Genomic DNA, 24062 nt, shown 5'->3' with positions numbered 1-24062 from the left:
CCCACTATAGACCCATTCCAAAGCATCTTCAGAAGCGTATTAATCTCTCTCCAACTCATAGCTACTATCCAAAGCCTTCCTTTCTCAGTGTTTTGTGATTGAAAAAAAAAAAGAAAAATAAAATAGAGAGATCAAATTGTTAAATTTAGCTTTTTCTGCTTAATTCTCTTTAATTACTTATTGAAAGGATTTCGAACTTCATGAGTTTGAAGCAAGCCTTCTTCAATGCCATACACCATTGTAAACCCCAGAACACAAAGTGTGGTAACAAGAAGAAACAAACACAAACAAAAAAAATCAACTTTCAGAAAGAGAAAAAAGAAGAGGGGAAGGAGGAGGGGGGAGAAAATATTGTGGTTTCTCCATGTGTTCAGGTCCCCAGTTACTGTTTAGCTACTTGAAAGCATCCCCTTAGCTCATGTTTACAACTTGTCTTTGGAAGCTCAGTAAGAGCTTAAACATGCACAGTAAATAAACACATTAAAATAAACCAAAGCTCTCTTGCTAAAGCAAAATAATTAAAAACACTGCTGTAAAAAATAATTTTGTGTCTGTTAAGTTTGATGAACCCCAAGCAGTATTCCTCCCTTGCACTAAAGGAAAACATAGTTTAAAAATATGGAGGAGTTGACATCATCTTTTTCAGGAAAGGAGGAGGAGGGGGAGGCTGGGTGCTGGGGAGAAGGAAATTGAGGGATAGAATAAATCCAAAAGTAGGACAGCCATCAGTGTTGCATCCAAAGTAGTCATCACTGCTCACCAAGTTGCTGTAGCCTATGCACAACTAGTACTCTGAATTGATGTTAAAAGGCACTCGGACACAGGGGAGTTGCAACTGGGAATCCTTTAACGTGACTCAATATGCACAGCACACAGCTGTTGCAGATTCAGGGCATTTTAAAAAGACACAGAAAATTTCTAAAAATCCTCCCAAAAACATCAAGTAGGTTTGTCATTTTATAGATTTACTGACATGTTAAAATATTAATATTCTCAAACTATTTAATACAAATATTGTAAGATAAGATATTAAAGCATCAATATTAAAAATACTGAACTGTGCAAAATAAACCAAAAGTACCAATGTCACAGTAAGGTGACTAAGCACAGTTTTTTCCCAAAAAATTTTGGAGGACATCAGGCCAATTTACAGATTTTAAGAAATGCAAAATAAGGTTATAATAAGCTACAGTAGGATGCAACCTGAAGTGGAAAGCATAATTTGCATCTTTAAAACATTTCCTATTAATATCAACTTCACTACTTCTATTAAAACTTCAAACTTCAGTATCACTTGGGTTTTAATTCAGAAGTCAAACTTTAGTAACGTTCTTCAAATGCCAATACAGGATCTCCTGAAGACACATCATTCTACAGCAATATTTTTTGAAATGTCACATCAACTATTAAAAAACAACACATCATGGAAAGCAGACTGTGAAAAAAATTGCAGGTTTTTCCTAGTCTCTCCTGTGTAGTTTGAACCAGGTTTTGAGTATAAGGAGTTTGAGCAAAAAGCCACTTATGTTGAATCACAGTGTTCATTCCTGGGACTGGCTGAACATGGGAGGGGAGAAAAGATGCAGCTGCTTCTGCAAGCACTAGGACTTCAAGGACTACAAGTCTGTATTTAGCATCATTAGTATTGACAAAGTTATTTCTTAGCAATCTGGTCAAACACAGACTACACGGTCAACCCACTCCTTAATTAGATGACTAATTCTAAAGGTCAAACACTAATATCCAACAGCATGCTGAAATCCGAAGGATGAAATGACTGTTTCTAGCAAATGAACTGAGAAGCCAAACTGGTCAAAAGGCAGGATTTTGTACTTGGGGGGGGGGGGGGGGAGGGGGGAAGAAAAAAAACATTTAAATCGAGTGCAATTAAAAGGGCTAATGACAACAGATTGGAGTAATAGTGCAGTTCAGTTCAGTGTGGCTCCACTAATTTCTCACAGGCTGATTCCAGATGGCAAGCGGTTCCTGCCCAATTTGCCACCTTCCCTCCTATGAAAAGGGGAGCGGGTACTTGAGAGCATCCCTCTCCCACCTCCCTACAGCCCTCCTTTCCGAGCAAACAGCCTGGCACTCAGACCCAGCTTGCTCCTCTCCTCATCCCCAGCAGGATGAAAGCTGGTGACAATATAGGTGTGGCCTGACTTTTACATCTGTGAGTCACTGCCCTGTGACAATAACCACAGAGCACAAAGGGACTCTCAAAACCCCAGTCTCTGGACTGCCCAATCATACAGCTGACAAAACGAACCTAACCTACCATTGCTCAAAACTGACATCCGATTTTTCTCCCATCCTGTGGCACCCTGTTTTGGTGTCCCCTTTGGCAGTTCAGTTGTGTGAGAAGAAAGCAATGGCTGGCAGCTTTATCAAATGAACACCCATGTTTCCTCCACTACAAACAGTGAAGGATATACTACATGGAACAGTCCTCAAAGTTCAATTCAGCACGAGAACTTAAAACAAAACCAAAACCACCACGATTTTCAACTTTCTCATCGCGAAAATGACTGAGCCAAAGATAGCATGATTACAGATAGGTGGACTGGCCATAACCCTGTCCCTGCAGTTCACAAGATCAGAGTACAAAATGTTTCATATGTTCTGGGAAGAGTTTCTATTATTGGAATACAGCAAGATATAGGCTGAACGAGGTGTCATAAACTACCTTGTACTTAGGCCTTTCATATTGCTCAAGAATGTATTGCTAAGTACTTTAATTCAACCATTTCCAGTTTGGGAACAAAAATAAAAAAGGCAAAGCTTACTGAAGAAACATAAGTGACTAACAGTAAATTAAGAGCAAACATACCTGAATCAACTGGAATGTACTTCCTGCTCTGGGGCCAGAAGCCCCTTCCTTGTCTCTATGGGATGGGCAGCTGTTCTCTTCCTACTTTGAAGTCCTTGATCTTCTTCCCAAATGACGTAATTAAGAGCTAGAAATGGGCAACGTGCCAGCCCGAAACAATCAGCTCAGTCCAGGTGGCCGTGGACTGCCCAAACTCAGTGACTGTCTGTGCCCTCAACGGGAGGGTCTTGGGCACAGGGAGCTGGCTACACCGGCTGGCTGCCCACCCAGCCATCTGCGGGAGATTTAGGAAGCCTGGGTAGGTGCGAAACTCTGCGTCACCGGTGTTACGAGGTTTAAAGTGAGTGAGTGAGAGAAATGAGGTGGGCTTTTCTATCTCAGCTCAAATTGAGCTGATAGCACACAGATAGCAGCCAGCAAAGGGCATTTTCTATGTACCGCCACAGGAATGGGTGAAAGGCAGTAGAAGTCAACAGGACCTTTAATTAAGCTGCCAAGGAATTCTTGATCTCAAAGCCATCTTTGTCACTGACACAGACACAGCAAAATTAAAACCAACATGCAGCTGCCTAGGCACTATCCACATGGGTAACAACTATTTATCAATATCCACTGAAACAGAAGGGAAGAGTGAAAACTACTTGCGGTCCTGGATTGAGAGACTGGACCCCATATCAGGCTGTTGTGGTTTAACAGCTTTAACAGAAGCTGCTCCTGCAACAACAGCAAGCATCACACTTGCCATGGGCACAGCTCAACAAAAGACCAGGCATCGCTTCAGGACTTCTAGACCAGAGGCAACACTACTACTCCAAGGCAACAACCTTGGAGATGTCCTAGTCCCACCTGCACATGTCATCCCTAAAACAGGTTATCTTGTGTAAAGAAAATAACGTCTCAAGAAAGATGTGTCACATTCTCCTCCTTAACTGGATTTACTGTGGGACCTCACTAATTCATATCTCAATGACTCCTTTTCCCGACCTCTAAAACCACAACCATTCCTGCCTGCTGTCACCACAGGCTGGCATTGGAGCTCCTCTCTCAATGGTCATGACAATTCCAGGTGAAATTTAGTATGGAAATATTATTTTATTCTAGTAAAGCACTTCAAAACAAGATATTCACTCTTCAAAAACAATTTCAGTTTGATTAAAAATTACATATCCATCAGTAAAAAAAAAAAAAACACATCAGATTTAAACCAAGTTCTTTCCTTCTGTACAAAACTCAAAACAAGTCTTCTACTGCAGCATCTGCTTGCAAGACTACACATTACCTCTAAGCCTTTACTATATGCTCAAAGTTTTTAGAAGCAACATGCTTCATTACTTTTGGGACAAAATCCAAACGCTTAGAAAGGAAATTCTTCGGATTAAGGTTGTGTACTCACAGCTAAGGTCAACCTGAGCTGGAGACTATTTTATCAACAACATTTAAAAAGTGTGTAAAACTTGTATTTTGGTGTCAGGAAAATAACTTCAAATAAAGCCTAAGATTGTGGGGGTAACCATATTTTCATCTTCTCAGAGGAATCAGATTCTGAAGGTGTACTTCGTGTAGGCCGTATGTAATGCTTTAAATTCTCACAAAAGTAATCTTTTTACAAGACACTTCACTGCTAATAAGCTATATATGGTCAAAAGGCCAACAGTCTAATATTTATCAACGTTGTACACCACGCACCAATTTTGTTCCTTTGACAAATGACAATTAAAATCATTAAAATCCTCAAATAGCACATTCTTTCACAGTTAATAATATGTTCTTCCAAAGCTCCATCTAAAAAACCAAATATTTTAACACAGAATCAGGCAGTACTGATGCTCAAAATGCTGCTTTACCTCTTCCCTAAATGACAAATAACTTTGCTTATCGGCAAAGAGGTGTCGTCTTCTTTATGAGTTAGGTATTGTATGAAGTTCCTCATTGAGTTTTCCAAGGGCGTTAACCAAGAATTCCTTTATTTATTAAGTAAACTGTTACCCTGTTTCTGTGCAACACCTATCCATTGCATTATAATTTTACAGCACTGAATACCATTGCGAGAGGGAAGAAGAGAAAGTATTGCTACTCACAGTAGTTTAACTGAAGGAATCATGAATTTAGTATCAACAAAACACTATATTGCTGTATGAATGCAAAGAACATAGCTTTACAAGGTAAACATCCAGACAATTATTGCAGCCTTTTCAAAGCCCCTGTGACCACAGTCAATTTTACTATGCTGCGATACCACAAACAAAAAGGACTTTTAAAAGGTACACTTGCCTACTTACTGCCATTTTTGAAGCATGCAACTTGAAAGAATAAAGAAAAAAAAAGTACTCAGTTTTCAAAGCCAAACAGAGAACAGTGAGAATTCCTAGTGAAGTGAATACTGCTTGCACAATTATGTTTTCTAGTCTGCTTTGAAAAATCTCAATGCATAAATTTTAGGACACTATTGATAATGAAAATTGAGCACATAAGATCACTAACACATGTTATGCCAGAATCCCATAACATTTCAACTGCACCTATTAAATCACTACCAATCTTGTCAAAGGGATTTTCTGCAGAGATTTTTGTGAGCATCAGAAGCATTATATAATTCGATACCATCTCTATGGCTTCCTATGTAAACCACAAAGTTCACCTCACGCTTCCTATCAACAGCACATGGTCACACTCCAGCAATTCAACAGCAAATGTAGCACCTAAAACCTGAGCATGGAACAATTCAGCGCACCAAGTAACAGGCTGCACATATCCTAGAAGCAACAGAAAGTCAGAAACGACTTCAGAAAGTCAGCACCCGAAGCTTCGCTTTGCCAGACCACGCAGATCTTAGGTACCAAGCCAGGTACCTAAATAAAGGGCTGGTTAAGAACATGGGGAAGTATTGAGCTCACCTGCGTAATTTTGAGGAGAAGCCCAGAGCAGGGAGCAGCTGTCTAACGCAAAGGTGGAGTGTCAGAACAGCAACAGATTTCAGGAACTCCTTCTACTTACAGTCACCTATGGGAGCAAACCTAATCTCTAAAATAAGTTATAAACAGCACCTGTAAGGTTTTGCTGGTTCAATACTGAGAGCTTCTTTGCCAGCAAAGAATGGAAGTAAGCCCAGTGAAGAGACAGGAGAGAAAGTGAGTCCCCCCCACCCCCATACACACAGGTGGAGCTCTGAGAAGTACAGAAAGGTGAAACTAATTGAGTAAACAGAGCAGGAAAAGGGGGCTGTGGACTACAGCTCCTTGACTAATTGTATTTGCCATATTGATAATGACTTTAAAAAGCATATTTAACTGAAAATGTTTACATGACAGGAAAAAGTACATTCTCAGAAGTAAAGATGAACAGTGTCACTCTAAGCACCTGTATTGACAGCACAAAGGAATAATTTTGTTTGTTTGTTTCAAATAATACAATCCATTAGACACTGATCTCGTTTAAAATGAGACACTGCTTTTCTAAATGGTTACATGGCAGAAAGGGTATTTTTCCACTCTGCTTTGTTTTTAAGAAATCAAGTAACAATACTAAGTAGAAAGAGTTCTGGTCTGAATTTCTTTGGGCCTCCTTTTCTCCAAACAAGGATAAGAAGAATGAGAAATAATTTAGCACCTGTAGAAGATATATTCTGGGTTGTTTTTTTTTTTAAGCATAAAGAAAACATTAGTAAGAACTATAAGAAAAGTTCATTTACACAAGAAGGAAAAATCAACAGCTTTATTTAAATAAGAAAAGCAATGGGATAAGAAGTAAGAAAAAATGAGCCCATCAGTGCAATACACAACCATAATGACTCACGTTTGATCCATTTGCTTTAATATTTTGCATGTTAGCAGCCAACCCTCCATGGTTGACCACAATATAAAGCAGGTGATCTTTGTGAACTCTGCTAAGAATTTCAGAGAAATTCCCTTCCTCACCCTGCAGAGAGATCAGCATGGAGACAGAGGAAGGAATGATACCCTTCTACTTTAAAAACTCCAACCTTCAACTGGCATTTGCAGTTCAACATTGTGAAGCTGTACAGGTGTATCAACATCTTGCCAGTATCCTGAACTTTACTCTTCCTTTTCACAGAAGGCATTTGCATTTCTTTATTTACTCTACAGACCATATTTTTTTTTGCACTTCACCTCTATTATAGGACTTATCAGTTGCCACCAGCTGCACCTCCCTCTAAACAGGCAGATGCCAAAATCTGTGGGCTCCTGAAGCTCTCTGAGGAGCACATAACCCTACTCAACACAATTTGGTAGGAACATATCAATACTGCATAAGCTGTCAGCTGAATCAGATCCCTATTTATCAGCAATTAAGTCTACCAGGAAAGTAGCGCAGCAGTCACCTCTGTGCCCAAAATGCTGTTCAGCCACAGAGGACAAATCATCGATACAGCCCTGTGCTACTAGGTGCGTGTTGCATTACCTGCGTGAAAGACAGGGTATGTTAGCAAGGGCTCTTAAGCCACAGAAAGGACACTGACAGGGATGAAATCAGATGGATATTAGGAGGTTGGTAATAAATATGATGTCTTGCCACATACCCAGCTTCAAACAGAGTCAACACTGGCCTGTGCCACAAAAGCTGGTATTACAGGTTTGCCTTGACCTAACCGTAGAGCAACTGAGGAGTGAAGTGTAAATTATGCCAGCAGGAAAGTGGCTATTCTTTGAAATTGCAGAGTATGATCCAGCCACCCACGCCCTCTCTTACCGACTGGTATGTGCTTTTGAGTGACCAATTGCAAAGAGGAGACCAACAGCAAGCAGCACAACGCTGACTACAACAAGCCCATGCTCCTCTCCTTAAAGAAAAATTCCTAAGGTAGCTACCTAGTTACTGAAGATATACTGCCCACAAATTCAAGAAAGTAGATGGTAGGTGTAGAGGAAATGGATGTGGTTTTGTGCCTAAGAAACTCATATACACCATCACAAGTGCAAATAGCAATAACTTGATATTTAGCTGGCTGTTGAGGAATTCAGTGAAGTGGCAATCTGCACTGGCTTTTCTGCATGCCCAAAACAGTCATGCCACCAAAAAAGTCAAATTTCATACGGCCCAGTGAAACTTCACATGGTACAACTTTATCACAGTTGTCTTTGTCTATGGAGGAGATGAAAGTAAATTGGCTCCAGTAAAATAGATTTGGTAATTAAGTACTTAATTTTGGATACTTACATTTGGAATCAAAGGTAACCTCTAGCTCATGACTACTACATGACAGATGCTACTTGGTTACACAGTATACTCCTATACCATGCTTTTAGGGAATACTGTCTGTGAATAGCACAGAGCAGCCTTTTACTTCTCCCTCTAAACAAATCTTCCCAGATGCAGTAGAGAACAGTAAGAAATTCTGCATGGCTGACAGCTTTTTACTTCCTGAAAGGAACTAAAAAAAAAAGTAAACTCTCCCATTTATAACCTAGGCTACATTAAGAAGAAATCTTGCAGGTAAAGATATTAGCAACAATATATTATAGTAAACATTTTCATAGTTTTACATTTCCTATACATCAGTCCTTTCATATAGATTTTCTAAATAAGTAAATTAAATGGAATAAATTTCCATCTCTAAATGACAGCACAGAGTATTTCAGCTTTTGCTATAACAGCTACAATATAAACTGTAATAATGCTGACATAGGATTACCTACCACGATGAACTACGTGAAAATTGGGTTGGTAGCAATTTCAAGATGTTTTGTTGTCTATCACATCCTTATTGGCTCAACCATTACAGTTTCAGACCTTCACCAAGAACTGCAGTGAGTAACAGAGATTACAGACCTCTTCAGTCAGCACTGCCTGTTCCTTACCCTGTTCCCAGCTCTGCATTTCCAGGAACAAGATATCTGTGCATGCCTGATAAAAATGAAACCAAATACTAGAATGCAACTACTCATGAAAATACAAATCAGAAAAAAATTGAAGTTTTACACAGCACTAATGGTATTACTTATGCTATTAATTTATCTCAGCAATACAAACATTAAACCTCTATTCAGTCACAGATACTCACAAAATATATTATTCATCTAGTTTCAAGTGAGAAACTAAAGATACGGAGTACTCAAACACCAATCAGCTTTTCTGCTTAAAGCATACCACAGTGCCAAAAAGCTGATTTTTTTAGAACAGTTGTGAAAGCCAAAGGAAAATAACCTGGTTTTAAAAATTAATCATTTCATCCTTCATGTATTGTGAATTTCATTCATAATCCTCTTAGATATTGATGCTGCCTCTTCAAATACCCACACAGCGGTGGGCTTGGCATACCCTGTCTGTTCACACTGAGCTTGGACAACACGGGAGCCGAGCAGGCTGGTGGTGCACACAGACACCCCCCAAGATTCTTCAGAGACGTCACACCGCACAGCTTCTCCTGATGTGGGAAGCCCATCCCTTTCAGCATCCTCTCCATGTTCGCCTCCATTTCTCTATGTGGGAAAGGGAAGGAAGAGTTTTCCTCTTTCCTTTCCTGACAAGTCCCTCCTTTCAGGCCCAACTTGTGAAGTCTGAAAAGTTGAAATCAGAACCCAGCAGTTTTCAGAGGTCTGAGCACTCACAGCGTAGGGGACACACATTCGTCTACGGGTTTGCAGAATTTCACAGGCTCACTGGTGCGCAGCTTTTACTGCTTGTTAGGTTAAATGCTGAAGGACCGAATACTTACCCTGTGTCTGCAACTAATTTACAGATACTGCATGTTTATAATCCAAAGTCCCAAGTGGGCACTCAAACGAGTGCCAGATCTTAATAACTGTGTTTTAACTCTGTTAAGTATTTTAAAGGAGGATAACAAGATACTGTCAGCTCTTAAGCAATGGCATTCCCCTGCTAAGTTCCCTGATTAAACACATGCAGGAAAAACAATGCACTCCCTGGAAAAAAAGAGCATGTATTGACTCCTTCTGTCAGCCCTATTTTCTTAACACAAGCCAACATCAATCAATCTCTTCACTCAATGTGCAATTCTCACCATCTCCATGTGGAACACATTAATGAGTCTCTATTTTAAAAAAAATCATCTATATTTATCAGGCACACAGCAATAACAGGCTCTGGCATACACAGTGTGGCTTTCTACATGTTAAAGAAAAGCTAAGAGGTTCTTCTCTTAAAATATGGTATTGGACACTTCATTTCAAAGACACTGTTCTAGCTTTAACTGACATAAAATATGAGCTCACAAAGCCAGTCTGAGTGTTCTCTTTTGCTGGGTTCCCCCCTCCTCCTTTTCTATGCTTCTGCCAGCACTGAATTTAGTGTTAATTAAAGTGCTGGCTTGGCACCACACTAGGAATGCAGCAGCGATGCAGCTGCACCGTTGAGCAGTGATGCTTGCAGACTGCAACAGCAAAAGTGAGACGGAAAAGCTCGTAGCAAAGAAACACGGGCAGACTTCACCCACTGCATGAGGTCTCCTGCTGCCACAGGTGATGTGGACTGCCAAGACAACATTTATCTCACCACCAAAAAAGGGTAGTGTCTGCGGTTGGAGACCACGACTGAGCCTAGAAATAAAATACCTCCTTCCTGCTACAGAAATAGAGAGTTTTGCAGTGGCAAAGGAGGCTGTACCAGTGTTCTCCTCCTCCAGTGAAGGTTTTCTTTCCTAAAGTGAAATAATATAATGAAAATTACACACTTGGGTAAACACACAGTACTCTGGTAAACAAGCTTCTGCTGGTAAGAAATGCTTTTCCATAGAGCTATACACACACCCCAGCACAAGCCCAGCCCTCCCCACAAGTCTTGGTGAGGAACAAACTGGGGAGAAGGAAAACATGAGAAGTTACCTGTGGATAAGACCAATGGACTGCAGGCCATGAATCAGCTGATTGCCATATCCAATATGTAATTTACAGAGAACATTACAGGCCAAATCTTTCACACAGAATTAGGAGAACAATTAATGCAGTCAGCAAGTAACCATTTGTTGCTCTCAAATGTTGCCTTAAATACAGTTTGCTAACCAGCCTCAGGAGACACATTTCAGCCTCCTCGAACTACATATGAAAATAAGAAATGATGCATGTCTATTAGGGGGAAACAAACAAACCAGCGCTTTCTCCTTTTGCTGATTTGAATAAGCCACATCTTTTCCTTTTCAGCTCATCCTCTGAAGAACATTAAACTGCCCCAGTGCTACAATGAACAAATGCAAAGAGCCAGAGATGAGGTTCATCAAAGGGTCAGCATTAAGAAACAAGCAGCAAGCACTGCATACAGGTTCTACAAAGCCTACTGCAGGTTATCTCCTGATTTCAGCCTGTATCTGAACACCTATCTGAATGTCAGTGCAACAGCACTGCTTGGAGCCACTTCACTCTCCTCTCGGCAGGCTAAATCATGGCTCTACATAAGAAGCTGCAAGGGTATCCCAGAGCCCATCCAAGCACATTTTGTTTTGATTTTTTCCTTTTCTTTTTGGCAAACGGCACCCAGATACTGCTCTGGTGTAATCAAGTCTCCTGACAATGTGAAACTCGCACTTTAAAGAGCCCACTGACAGATGGATTCAATTTAAACCATGACTATGAACAGCTGCTGCTGATCACCGGCTTGTAAATTGAACTCATTCATCACAAAATATTTCAAAAGACTGAACTGAAACAGAACAAATGAATTTGAAGAAGTATGGGAGGTGCGGTGTTAGCCTTGGAGAATGTGTCAGATGTAAAAAGCACTGCTATGGTACTGCTATTAATTTATTCCTGTAAATGCTGGCTCTGCTCTATTAGCAGCATTCTCCAGATTCGCAAAAATCCAGGAGGCGAGCCTGAATAAGGTATTAGAAGACGTAATTAAATACTCCTTACTGAAGGTGATTTTAACTAAGTGAGCCACTAAAGGGAGCTGACAGCATGGTTAAATTGTGCTGGGGAAAACTTCAAGATGACAAGCCTCAAAAAACTGCTGGAAGGAGCAGAAGTTATTCCCCCAACTGCTCTAACTCTGCAAGAAGTCACATCAGTCGTGCAACAGGGCCACACATTCTGCTTCACCACTTTCACTTTAAATACTGAGAGAGGCCTTACTGCTTTTAAAATGTTTTCATCTTCCTCTTCGATCCTTCAGGATGGCTGCAGTCAAGAACAAGACAACCTTCAAAGTACGTAGCCTCACAAATTAAACCACCAACTATGATGGTCTCTGAAGAGAAGGGGAGCTGACACAGAACTGAGTAATTCACACTTTTTTTTTTTCTAAATTCAAGAATTATGCAGCAAAAGTAGACATTTTAAACTTCACTGTATTTGTCATAGCCACTGGATCATCTCTGAGTGACTCAGTTTTTCCCAAAGTACTTCCTACAAGTTATGTAAGGGGCAGCTTCACAGATATTGAGAATGAGGTTAATATGCAGGGAAGAAAATTCTCCCACCTCAGGTGGTAATCCATTCTTGCCAACCCTTTCTATTTTCTAGCAGTGGGGAAACAAAGTTTCCAAGACTTTCTTGAAGGGAATTCTTCACCTGGAAGTGATATTTATGACAACTTCAGACAACAGTACCATCAAACTATACTTGTACCAGTGTGACTTCATGAAGAAAGCAAGTCGCATGTAGAATATTCATACATATATTGTAATATTCACACAGTCACCTTTGTATCAATATGCAGTTGTTACATCAGTTTTTTTCATACTAAGATACAAAACATATTCATCTATTTGGAGCTGCAGTAAATTTAATAATAATTCGTTGTCATATTTATTGACAAATGGAGAGTAGAAAGAAACAATACTAACCCACAGATGGTCCCCAGTTCTTTTTCTTGCTATAGAAAATGTAATCTTTGCAATGGCAGGGGAAAAAAAAAAAAAAAAGAAAGCCCTCTCATAGAATAGTATTTCTCTCTTTCCTTCTAAAGAGTACCTTTGTCAGTCTATTTCTCTGCCTACTATCCTTCCTCAAGCCCAGGTAACAAGACAAAGCTCAGGTGTCATAAGTTTGCACAAATAAGGCGTATCAGCTACCCTGTAATTCCCCTTCCGTACAATGCAAAAAAGATACTGCTTTGCCACAACCCAGTCTCCTGCTACCTGGTATGAAAGCAATGGGGGGAAGCGATCAGTAGGTTAACACCATATCAATAAGTAGCTCTAAGACAACAGTTTTGTTATTTAACACATTTTGGGGAGAGACGACCTTTGCCAGGACATATGCTCTGATGAGGGGGTAAGAAGCCATGCACTCAGCAGCTTTGTTTTATACGCAAGAACCAAGGCGCACGCACTCTTGCTCACACACCCTCCACAAAGGTTATTTATCACCACAGCAACCTCTCAAAACAAAGGTGGAAGCCAATTCAAACAGCCCAGTTCCTCTGATGACAGAGGATGAAGGGTGCTCTCTGCCTGCGCCCTACAGGGGGCTTGTTTGCTTGGCTTTGTTTTTATGTCATTGGATCTCATTTACTAATTTTAATTTCAGCAGCCCAGCATGCATGCCAAGAGCAGAGAACAGACGTACTCACGCGCATTAAACCAAAAAATTCTTCTATAGTCCCGGTTAAAAGGATAGAAAACAACTGGCTGATGTACAATTCCTTCTTGCCACGATGTACAATTCCTTCTTGCCACGATGTACAATTCCTTCTTGCCACATGGCTGAGCAAATGCCATGCTCTATTACACGTACCCACCACCACCCCACCTTCCCCGCACCCTCCCCTACCCACCAGGAATAGCTGCTTTAAAATAAACACTGCACCTAAACCCAAGAAAAACCCTGACCTGTTTAACTACCATTTCTTCCTTCCTCTCCCCTCACCACTCCATTTCTTCACATCTCCTTTCAGTCTGCAGGAGCTTGATTTTGGATACAATAAGAAAATCTGATGAGACAGTAAAATAATTGTAAACTCAGCAGAAATGAAAAGCAGAGTGTCACTTCCCTCCCCGAATCTGGAAAGAACAAACCCCAGTGCTTCCCCGAGTCACTTGAGGAAAGAGATTATGCTCACTTCTAAACCTTTTCAACTACAAACCAGGAGGAAAAAACACCACCTGTAATGACAAGCTGTCAACACTCAGCGAGCAACATGGGTTTCATTCATGACACTGATCCTTAGCCTGCAGAGCGGGGCACGTGGACATCAGCAGCACCACATGCAATGACAATACTCAAAACACCCAGAGTACTGTATTTCTCCAAAAGCAAATTCCCTATCTGAGCAACCAGGTCTTGATGTGAGAATGCCCTCCCTATCTTCAGGATTAAAAAGATAGGGTAGCAATATGTTTTGAAATACAGGATTAAAAAAATGCAATGGTTCCTAGGAATTTTATTTTTTAAATGGAAAGCACAGGTGATTGGAGCAGATAACACGAAGTCTCAAAGGTTAATTCCCATTTACTCCCGCCAAGAAGTAAGTCAAATTTTGCTGTAGGGAAACCACCAGAAATACCCATCCAGCTTTAGTGATTCCATGGATCTAAGCAAAATGCAAGCTAACAAAGGAGTAGTTTGATTTATATCAACTGCTTCAGCTAACATTTTTCTTAAGTTTCAAAATAATCATTGATGGCTGCCCATTAATCATTTGCAGGCTTATGATGGTTTATAATTTCTGTCAGTGCATTTCAGCATCCCCACAACATAAATATCTGGGGCAGAAGGTTCATTTACCTGATTCTGCAATATTTGTATTAGCCAATCACTTTGGTGTAATACTGCTCTGAAACCAAAGGATGCCTATAATTAAGAACTAGAAATGCAAAAAAAAAAAGATCAATTAAAAAAAAAGTATAAGAAAATTCAGGTTACAGATAAAGACTCAAACTGCAGTTTCAAAAGTGCACACTGCATTTGCAGGTAGCAAAAAGCAATACAGAGGGATTGAAAAAGTGCAAAACACCAACTAACCCCAAGTGCAGGGCACTCTCCACATACTCTGCACTTGAAGCTCTATGCTCTATTACTACAGCACTCTCAGAAATACAAAAAAAACCCCTGCATTTGAGCTCACACACATTTCTTAAGTGCAGCCATAGGCAAACCCATCAAATTGGATGTATTCGTAGCACAAGGTGATTTACGTCATGGTGTAATCACTACTTGATTTGATAAGCAGGCGTTGCCTGACTCAATCTTTACTTGTGCAGTGAATTTTCAATGTACCTTCCTGATGATCTTGGGTTAAAAAGAAGTCTCTCCACATAGAGATGCTTTCTCACCCACGCTACAGGGGAGCAAAGGTTTTTGCCTTCTCACCCATGCTGACGCTGAAGTGTGAGTCAGATGGGACCACAGATACAGACAGCAGATAGTCCTAAATTTGGGACCTTTCTGACCAAGACACAAACATGTTTCCACCGAAAGAAAATAATTCTATCTACATAAAATTATTAGGCTTCTAGAAAATCTGTGGTATCTAACTTCTAACAATCAAAAATGCTTACTGGTGAAAAAAAGTGCACCTACCCAAGCGATAATGATTTTAAATAAGAAAACCTCACTTCAATTGCTACCTTGCTTTCTCTGTTTCTATGCACCCAGAAAATCAATTGCAACAATTTTTAAACTGTTCTCCTCCAAAGCTGCTGGAGCTAGCACTCAAGTTGTTATATTATTTAAGTGCTGGGGTTCAGAGTTCTCCAGCAGTATAAAGGAACGGCATCTACCTTCAGCGGTTCCCAAGATAGCAGCTGTTACGCTTGAACTGAAGCAGGAGGAGAAGCAGTAATGAGAATGAGGGGAACTTAAGGACAGGTGTCTTCCAAAAGTATAGGTATCTTCATTGCAAAAGCACAATGGATACTTGACAACATCACCAAATTAATTTTTCCAAACTTTCCATTAATTTAAAGCTACTTGCTTTAGCCTGGTTTAATAGACTACTGGACCTTGAAATAATGTACTTGAGTTCCTTGCTCTGCCTTTTCCTCCTCCAGCATAAAGCCAGAATTACCCTCATAATTTTTCAGGCCAGAGTAATTTTCCAACTCTGCTGCTAATCAAGTCAGCACGTACAGCTCGGTACAGAACCGACCTCCAGGTTTTTGTCCAAATATTCCAACGAGCACTCTTAACAACATGGTAAAAAAACCTGAGAGTCGGACAAGAGCCTGGGACATGTATTGCCCCTCCTGCACCCATCCTTACAGACAGCTCCTTCTACCTTCTCAGGAAGATAACTTCAAGCGGCTCTGCTTAAAGCACCAATCTTCAGCTCTGATTTCCATGGGAAGATGCAGCATCTGATGCTGAGCTGTCGTGCCAATGCTTTAATGGGACTCTATTCATGCAGAGGGGCTACTTCCCCCATATTTCAGAGAGATGCTTAAATGACTAGCAATAGGTACAGGCACATATGTTGTTTTTAATAGTGAACGTGCGCTTTACAGACCAGGCTGCATCTCATCAATAAATCCTTGGTGCAACACTCCTGGGAAGACAGCAGTCAGCCCAGCATGACAGTGTCTTAAATAAAGCAGGGTGTTACAAGGTGCAAGGCAGCGCTCCACACATTTGCTGTCAAAGAATCACAGCATTTCAGCTGCTGGAAGAAGCAGATTGCCATTGTTTCATCAAAGAAAATCACAGATGGGAGAAACTGACTGGAAACGGCCTTTCCCTCAAAAAAAAAAAAAAAAAAAAGAAAAGAAATTGCTAGCTATTATCTTTTGCAGAGAGGGTATGTCTAGTATTGAACTGAAGACAAGATCACGCTTTGGAGGTCAAAACAAGCACAGTCTTTTCTTTACAAAGTGTCTTCAAAAGGAAGCTGGGGATGAAGTTTGTCTGCACACAGCTACACAGAGATTTAAACAGGAAAAAAACCCATGCACTTACAGAAAAGGCTTTGGGGAGTTTCATTTTCTATTCAGCTGGAAAGGGAGTGAACAAGCACGCTTGCGCACGCACACACATGCACTTTCAATCACCCTCGTGCTGACAGCAGCCAGTCACTACTTCCGTTATCAGAGCCCCACACCTTGTATTTCCAGGCTATGAAGCGCTAAGGCAGAGGGTATAAAACCTCCTCTGATTAAAAAGGCACAGTGATAGCATCTAGTACAACACACTAACTGCTACAGATTTGAAGTTTGGCCTCACCAGGATATTATTTATTCAGTGAGGGGAGAGGAAAAAGTAGTCCATAAACATACAAATAAATAGTAAGGATTTCCTAACATTAGCTTGTTACCTGGATCACTCTCATTTTCTCTGAGTTCATCAGTCATCCTCCGGGAAAAACAAGCAAGGCAGGAGAGTCTTTGCATCCAGAAACTTACAGCTTGCAACAAGTTGCCAGTTGTTAAAGAGAGAGAGAGAAAGAGAAGCTGGGCTTACGTACAACTCACCAGTGGCCACTTGTACGAATGCCACGTGCCTGGGATTAAAACTTCAGCCTGGGTAGATGCTGTCCCTGCCACTGCTTGATTCAGCTCAAGTGGCTGGCATCTCTCCAGAGTCACTCAGAAGGCAGCTGCCCAACAGGACAAATCGCTGGAAAAAAAACAGAAAAGAAACAGGTTCAGCTTTGCAATTCCAGTGCGCATTATACAATCAGTTACACTTGCTAAGCTCTGACTTCTTAAAATGTGATTTCCCTTATTGCATGAGAGAGAGAAGTACATTTCTGATTACAGTTCATCTACTACTGTCAAACGTGAACTTTCTGAATACCAGTAATATCAAAAAGAACTCCTGTGTACACCTAAGAGGAACCTCATAGTAAGGATATCTGGACAACCTCCACCCTAAAGCCTGCTTTCAAGCACAGTTTGGGGCTGGATCCCTCTTCAAGGGTGGGATGAGAAGTTTACAAAGCTGTGGACCTGACAACCTCAGCACAGCTGAGAGGGCTGCAAACCCGAAGAGTGTAACAGATTCATTAACACATTTTGTAAAAGCTTGGTCAAGCACAAGGATGTCGGTATTGGTAAGAGCAGAGCACCTTCCTCACCTCTCATCCCTGTCCCCGTTGGGAAGCAACCGCTGCCCACGCAGCCCCTGGGCTCCCAGCACTCAGCTCTGGCTGAGGGGCAAGCAGCCCAGGGTTGTGCTCACAATCAGCAGCCTCGTGGCCCAAAGGGGCAGAGATAGGAAAAGATGTATTTGTATTGAGAGAAACTAGGGGCAGCTCAAAGAACTCCCCACAAACCAGTGAGGCTGGAGCCCATGGGGCACTTGGGGAAGGAGGATGCAGGAAAGGAAGAATAAGGTGAAAACCAAGAGGAGAAGCAGAGGAAGGAGACAGCAAACGCTGTAATTTTTTAAAAACTTTTTTTTTTCCCCCAAAGGTGACAATTATGCTATTCTCCCATTTTCCCCTCAAATCTTTGACACCCCCCAATTCTGAATCTGATGTTCAAGAGTTCAAACAAGCTTAGTCCTTTTCTATTTCATTTCTTTAGTCACATCCAACACTTTGTTCTAACCTAGTTGTACATACAAGTCGCTTCCAGCTTCATAGCTGCACCATCCCAGGCACTGACCAGTCCTTCAAATTTTGCCAGACCTGCCCTGTTTACAGATGATTTTTCTCACAAGTTACTCTTTTTGGGACATCATTTTGACACGAGCCCAATTCTGTGACTTCTACGAGGGTTCCATTCCCCATCCCTTACAGGGCCAACCCTGCAGTGATGTTTTCCATTTTAAGATAAATCCAATTAAAAATAATTAAAAAGTACGGATCGATTTGATATAGCAACAGAATTAGGAAGAAGCAGTAACAAGTCAATCCAGAACCAGGACAAGCAGCAATAGGTCAATTCAGTCAATCTGAATTGATCCCGTAGTTGCACATTCATATGCAAAGGAGTGTACTGAGCTAGTTTATGTACTTATCAAGTTGCTTACTAACATGAACAGATTATAGTGGTGGTTTATCTGGTAATCACCTAATTCTGTCAGAAACTTAAAATTCTAATATTTTAAGGGAATCTAGGCGATAATTGGTCTGCTGACCAGGAAACCCAGGTTGAAGAAATGACACATGGGTACAAGCACATTCAGGCAGCTCAGGCTGCCTTCCATCCATACCTCATTTCCCAGCCACTAGCCTTGGCCTTTCCCAGCTCACTGGCCTTAGGCAAGACCCTCTACCCCCTCCATGCCCTTTTCCTCCCTTGCAAAACATGGATAAAGATGAGAGTCTTCTTAGTAACATATGAGTACAAGTGATGAGGAGCACTTTAAGAGCCAACTATGTTTTGTAGCACAACCAGTGCTTACCAATACCCTGGGTCAGTTTGAGAGAGTTGCCACTGATTTCAGAGGAAGTAAGGTCAAACATTGAAAAAGCAACAAACCAAAGAGCCTGAGAGCAAACACAGTGAGACCTTTGTGTGTAGGTCCCTCCCTCTCAAAAGGACAAGGGGGCAGACATAGCCACCTCAGGACATGCCAAGGAAGAAAAAGGGACGTGCTCAAAAATTACCTCTAAATCAAATAGAGTCATCTATAAAGCTCTGAGACAGGCGGACAGGCTTGGCTGTGTGCGTACATATATAAACACACACACGTATATATGTAACAAAAGAGGACGGACTACACCTCTTTCCCAATAGTAACTTATGATCTCAGTAGCTTCTTACACAGAATTTAATTCTTCTCAGTAGTATGGAAGAACTAAAGAATCCTGCTAAGAAACAAAAACGCCAACCACTAGTGCATTCATTGTTTCCAAGCTCCTTATCTCCAGAATTTGTGACAGGCTTTGGGATCCTCATCTGAAAGGCAATGTAACACAGAAAAGGAAAAAACAGATTTCACTGGTGAGTCTCAGGGCTCCTCCTTGCTGATGTGATTTTTCTGTTTGCAGCCCTGGATATGAACACAGTTAATGAATAATGACTGTGCAAACAAAATATCAGATAATGACGGGAGGGGGAAGGGAAGGTGCAATAATTGTGTGGGTGGCTTGAATTGGATTTGGCATCAATTAGAAAAATTGATGCCCTTTTAATTATAGGAAAAAGGCTTTGCTAGAAAGATAAGACAGACATGACAATCAAAACACTTTAGTCTTTGGATTTAAATGTATGGAAATGGAAAGTCTGCAAGGTTGGGTTTTTTCAGTGTGTTTTCTTTTTATAATAAAAAATTTAACTCTTTCTCAAAAATTACATGTAAACCTTCAGCTCTCTTCAAAGGTGTTACAGCAAAGATTTGTTCAGACAGCATATATGTCTGCTCTTATCACTCTCCATGAATATTACTTACTACAAGGTACAAGATATCTTTCATTTCCCCTCTAGTAAGATCCCAAGCCAGTAGGCATTACAGCCACTTGAAGCATCAGTCCAATAACCTATCAATGTCACTTAAGATCCTCCCCTAATTGGTTTCACTGATTACTTTATCAAAAGAGGGCACCAGAGATTGCTCCCTGTTTGATTAAGGTTGCACAGTGCACATTTCTTTCCCTGCTTTTACTTGTAATTCCAGCAGCACATGCCAAATCCTCACGTTAGAAATGGCTAATATAAGCACATGAAACACACTGTCCTCAATACTCCTTTAGCAAGCCAAAGTAACTTAATAGCCTTTAAAACAAATGCAAAACAAAAGGAAAAAGGACATCTCTCAACTATAAAGAAACATGCTTCGCCGTTCTAGATGTTTTGCTCTGCTTTGTACTCCTACGGGTCTTTTTAGTAACACCAACGATCACGCAACCCGTATGTACATGACCGTTTGTACAGTGAGATATAATAATTTCTTAATAAGTGCTATTTTATAAACAACCTTTACCAACCTACAATTTATAATCACCATTTCTATTATTATCTTTCATCGACAGACCTCAAATAGCGGTTAGAAGATTTAATAGTCTTGCCCAACTACCTCTGCAGATGTGACTTACAAAGTGAAAGCACAATTATACAAGGCAGAATTTATCCAGGAAATAGGAACTGCGATACTTAATCTTGCAAAGTAACTGAGAGATAATTTAAAGTAAGGTATCTACAAAGAACAGTGTCTGTGCCAAGAGACTGTTTGTATTGGTTTTGCAAAGAGGGGACAGAATGTTCTCTTCCAAAGAACCACAAAACAAACTTCCTGAACCAATGTGAGTTTTCTTTTTGCTTGTATTTAATCCAAGTAAGTGTGGCCTGGCCAGACTTACTTAATAAGGAAAAAAAAAAAAAAATACATTAATTTGTCATAGCCTTATATTGAAAAAGCATAGTCGCACCCTTCAAAGTGAGTGGAACCGGCCACCTGAACAGATCTAGAATCACTGCTGCTCTGTCAAATTAGTAATAATAGCCTGGAAGGGGGGGGTTGGACTTTTTTTTTAAGCCATTTTTTCCATGGCATTCTAAGCAGCTGTAATCAATGTTTTGGGGGTTTTTTTTCTGTCATGCTAGTCTCTTGATGCACACCAGCAGGGTTTGAGAACGTAAAGATAAGAGATGCAGCATGTGTTGAGATGGTAAAGCAGCACAGGAAAAAGAACCTGAAGTCATCAAATACCAGTTTACTTAACATAATATTCTGTTCCTAAATCAGTTATACATGTTTTCTAGAAAAACAAAACAAAACAAAACCCACACCAAAAAATGGAACTCAAGCTCAGCTTTTACCTCCTTTTGCCTAGGTAAATAGGTAATAGGTAAGTCCACAGGGAAAAGCTTCTTTGTAAGGCAAAGAGAAAAGCATTACTGGTAAAGTCAAAAGAGACAACATATCATTTGTCCCGCATGGATGAGCAAAAAGCTTCTAGAGAAGCTCAAATGGAAGAGGGAGGTTCACAGTATGTGGAAAAAGGGACTGGCCACTTGGGAGGAATACAGGAATGTTGTCAGGGTATGCAGAGATGCGATGAGGAAGGCCAAGGCCCACTTGGAATTAAATCTGGCAAGGGATGTCAAGAATAACAAGAAGGGCTTCTTTAAATACATCAGCAGTAAAAAGAAAACTGGGGATACAGTGGGCCCACAGCTGAACAAGGAAGGGCCACGCAGGATGCAGAGAAGGGAGAGTTACTGAATGCCTTCTTTGCCTTGGTCTTCACTGATAAGGCTGGCCCTCAGGCATCCCAACACCCAGAGGAGAGAGGAAAAATCTGGAGAAAGGAGACTTATCATTGGTTGAGAGAATTGGGTCAGAGATCACCTATGAAAACTGGATCCTTGCAAATCCATGGGCCTCAATGGGATGCACCCACAAGTGCTGAGGGAGCTGGCGGATATTCTTGCTAAGCTACTCTCCATCATCATTGAAAGGTCATGGAGGACAGGAGAGGTGCCCAAGGACTGGAAGACAGCAAATGTCACTCCAATCTTCAAAAAGGGCAAGAAGGAAGACCTGGGGAACTATAGGCCAGTCAGCCTCACCTCCATCCCTGGAAAGGTGATGGAGCAGTTCATCCTGGAGGTCATCTCCGGGCATGCAGAGGACAAGAAGGTTATCAGAAGTAGTCAACATGGATTCACCAAGGCAAGATCACGCTTGACCAACCTGATAGCCTCTATGATGGCATGACTGGCTGGGTTGATGAAGGGAGAGCAGTGGATGTGTCTACCTTGTCTACCTTGACTTCAGTAAGGCATTCAACACTGTCTCCCATAGCATCCTCACAGGCAAGCTAAGGAAGTGTGGGTTGGATGAGTGGACAGTTGAGGTGGAATGAGAACTGGCTGAACAATAGAACTCAGAGGGTTGTGATCAACGGAGCAGTGTCTGGATGGAGGCCTGTCACTAGTGGTGTTCCCCAGGGGTCTGTGCTGGGTCCAGTCCTGTTCAACATATTCATCAATGACCTGGATGATGAGATAGAGTGTAACCTCAGCAAGTTTGCTGATGATACCAAGCTGTGCTGCCATCCAATGAGACCTGGACAGGCTGGAGAGCTGGGCCCAGGGGAACATCATAAAATTCAACAAGTGCCAGGTCCTGCCCCTGGGGAGGAACAACCCCATGCACCGGTACAGGCTGGGGGCTGAACTACTGGAAAGTGGCTCTGTTGAGAAGGCCCTGGGAGTCTTGGTGGACAACAAGCTGACCCTGAGCCAGCAATGTGCCCTTATGGCCAAGAAGGCCAAACGTATCCTGGGCCACATTAAAAGGAGTGTGGCCAGCAGATCGAGACACATTGTCCTCCCCCTCTACTCTGCCGTAGTAAGGCCCCATGTGGAGTACTGTGTCCAGTTCTGGGTCCCCCCAGTTTAAGAAGGATGTGGAACTGCTTGAGCAAGTCCAGCGGAAAGCTACCAAGATGATCAGGGGGCTGGAGCATCTCCCTTATGAGGAAAGGCTGAGATACTTGGGTTTGTTCAGTCTGGAGAAGAGAAGACTACGGGGGGATTTCATTAATACCTATAAATATCTAAAGGGTGGGTGTCAGGATGATGGGACTAGGGTCTTTTCAATAGTGACCTATGACAGGACAAAGGGCAATGGGCACAAGTTGGAACACAGGAAGTTCTACCTCAATATGAGAAAAAATTTTTTCCCTGTGAGGGTGACAGAGCAGTGGCACAGGCTGCCCAGGGAGGCTGTGGACTCTCCTTCCCTGGAGACATTCAAAACCCGCCTGGATGCAGTCCTGTGCCCCCTGCTCTGGGTGTCCCTGCTCAAGCAGGGGGGTTGGATGAGATGATCTCCAGAGGTCCCTTCCAACCCCTACCATTCTGTGATTTAGTGTGATGTTTTTGTAAACCCTGTTCAAAAATAGTATGGGATTTGAAATTAAAAAAAATAATTATATATACCCTCTACCCTACATGAGGGCAGAGCCCCGAAAAACCCACATATTGATGTCTAACTCTACAACAGTTCCGTTTACGTGTATATTTGTGAAAGTTTCTTGACTAGCAGAAAACCTCATTTCATAAAACATACAGTGCAAAACTACTTCCAGAACCACTAGAAGTACAGTTTTTCCCACCAATGTACCACAGGCACATTTGTCATATTTGCCACGCAAACACTCACCTCTTCTCACAGTCTCACGGGCTAAGATGCTGCGTCATTTTGCCTGGAATGGGCAGAATGCCAAAGAGAGGGAAACCTCCACAGAACTCATACACAAGTCAGACACTTCAAGTATTATATTCAACAGTGTATTTCAAAATGCTGCACTGTAATCCCACTGTAGGAGACTCATCCTAAGTAGACCGATAAAATACCCCTAGAACTGGGAAGAATATAAAAAAAAGACAGAAACCTGATGGAAAGACAATAGAACTGCAAAATATGTTTCATGTTACTTATACTGATACAAAGTTTCCTAAATCCAAGTAGGATGTCTAAAAATTGTCCAT

At 41.4% G+C, this 24062-nt stretch overlaps 1 protein-coding gene across 9 annotated transcripts in view; it reads right to left on the bottom strand.

The window, feature by feature from the left end:
- Positions 1–24062, bottom strand: part of EPS8 (EGFR pathway substrate 8, signaling adaptor) — a 149406-nt gene that overhangs the window by 96177 nt on the left and 29167 nt on the right. For 6 of the 9 annotated variants that reach the window (XM_075115054.1, XM_075115036.1, XM_075115045.1 and 3 more), the window contains one exon: positions 17145–17289. The gene's annotated coding sequence lies outside the window, so the exon portion shown is untranslated. Of the gene's footprint in view, positions 1–16987; positions 17290–24062 lie in introns of all 9 variants that reach the window. The other 3 variants (XM_075115071.1, XM_075115064.1, XM_075115080.1) reach the window with 2 other exon arrangements.

Source organism: Phalacrocorax aristotelis, chromosome 1, assembly GCF_949628215.1.
Source record: "Phalacrocorax aristotelis chromosome 1, bGulAri2.1, whole genome shotgun sequence".
Taxonomy (NCBI): domain Eukaryota; kingdom Metazoa; phylum Chordata; class Aves; order Suliformes; family Phalacrocoracidae; genus Phalacrocorax; species Phalacrocorax aristotelis.
Note: the sequence above shows the minus strand (reverse complement) of the source record. Positions and strands in the feature narration are given on the sequence as shown.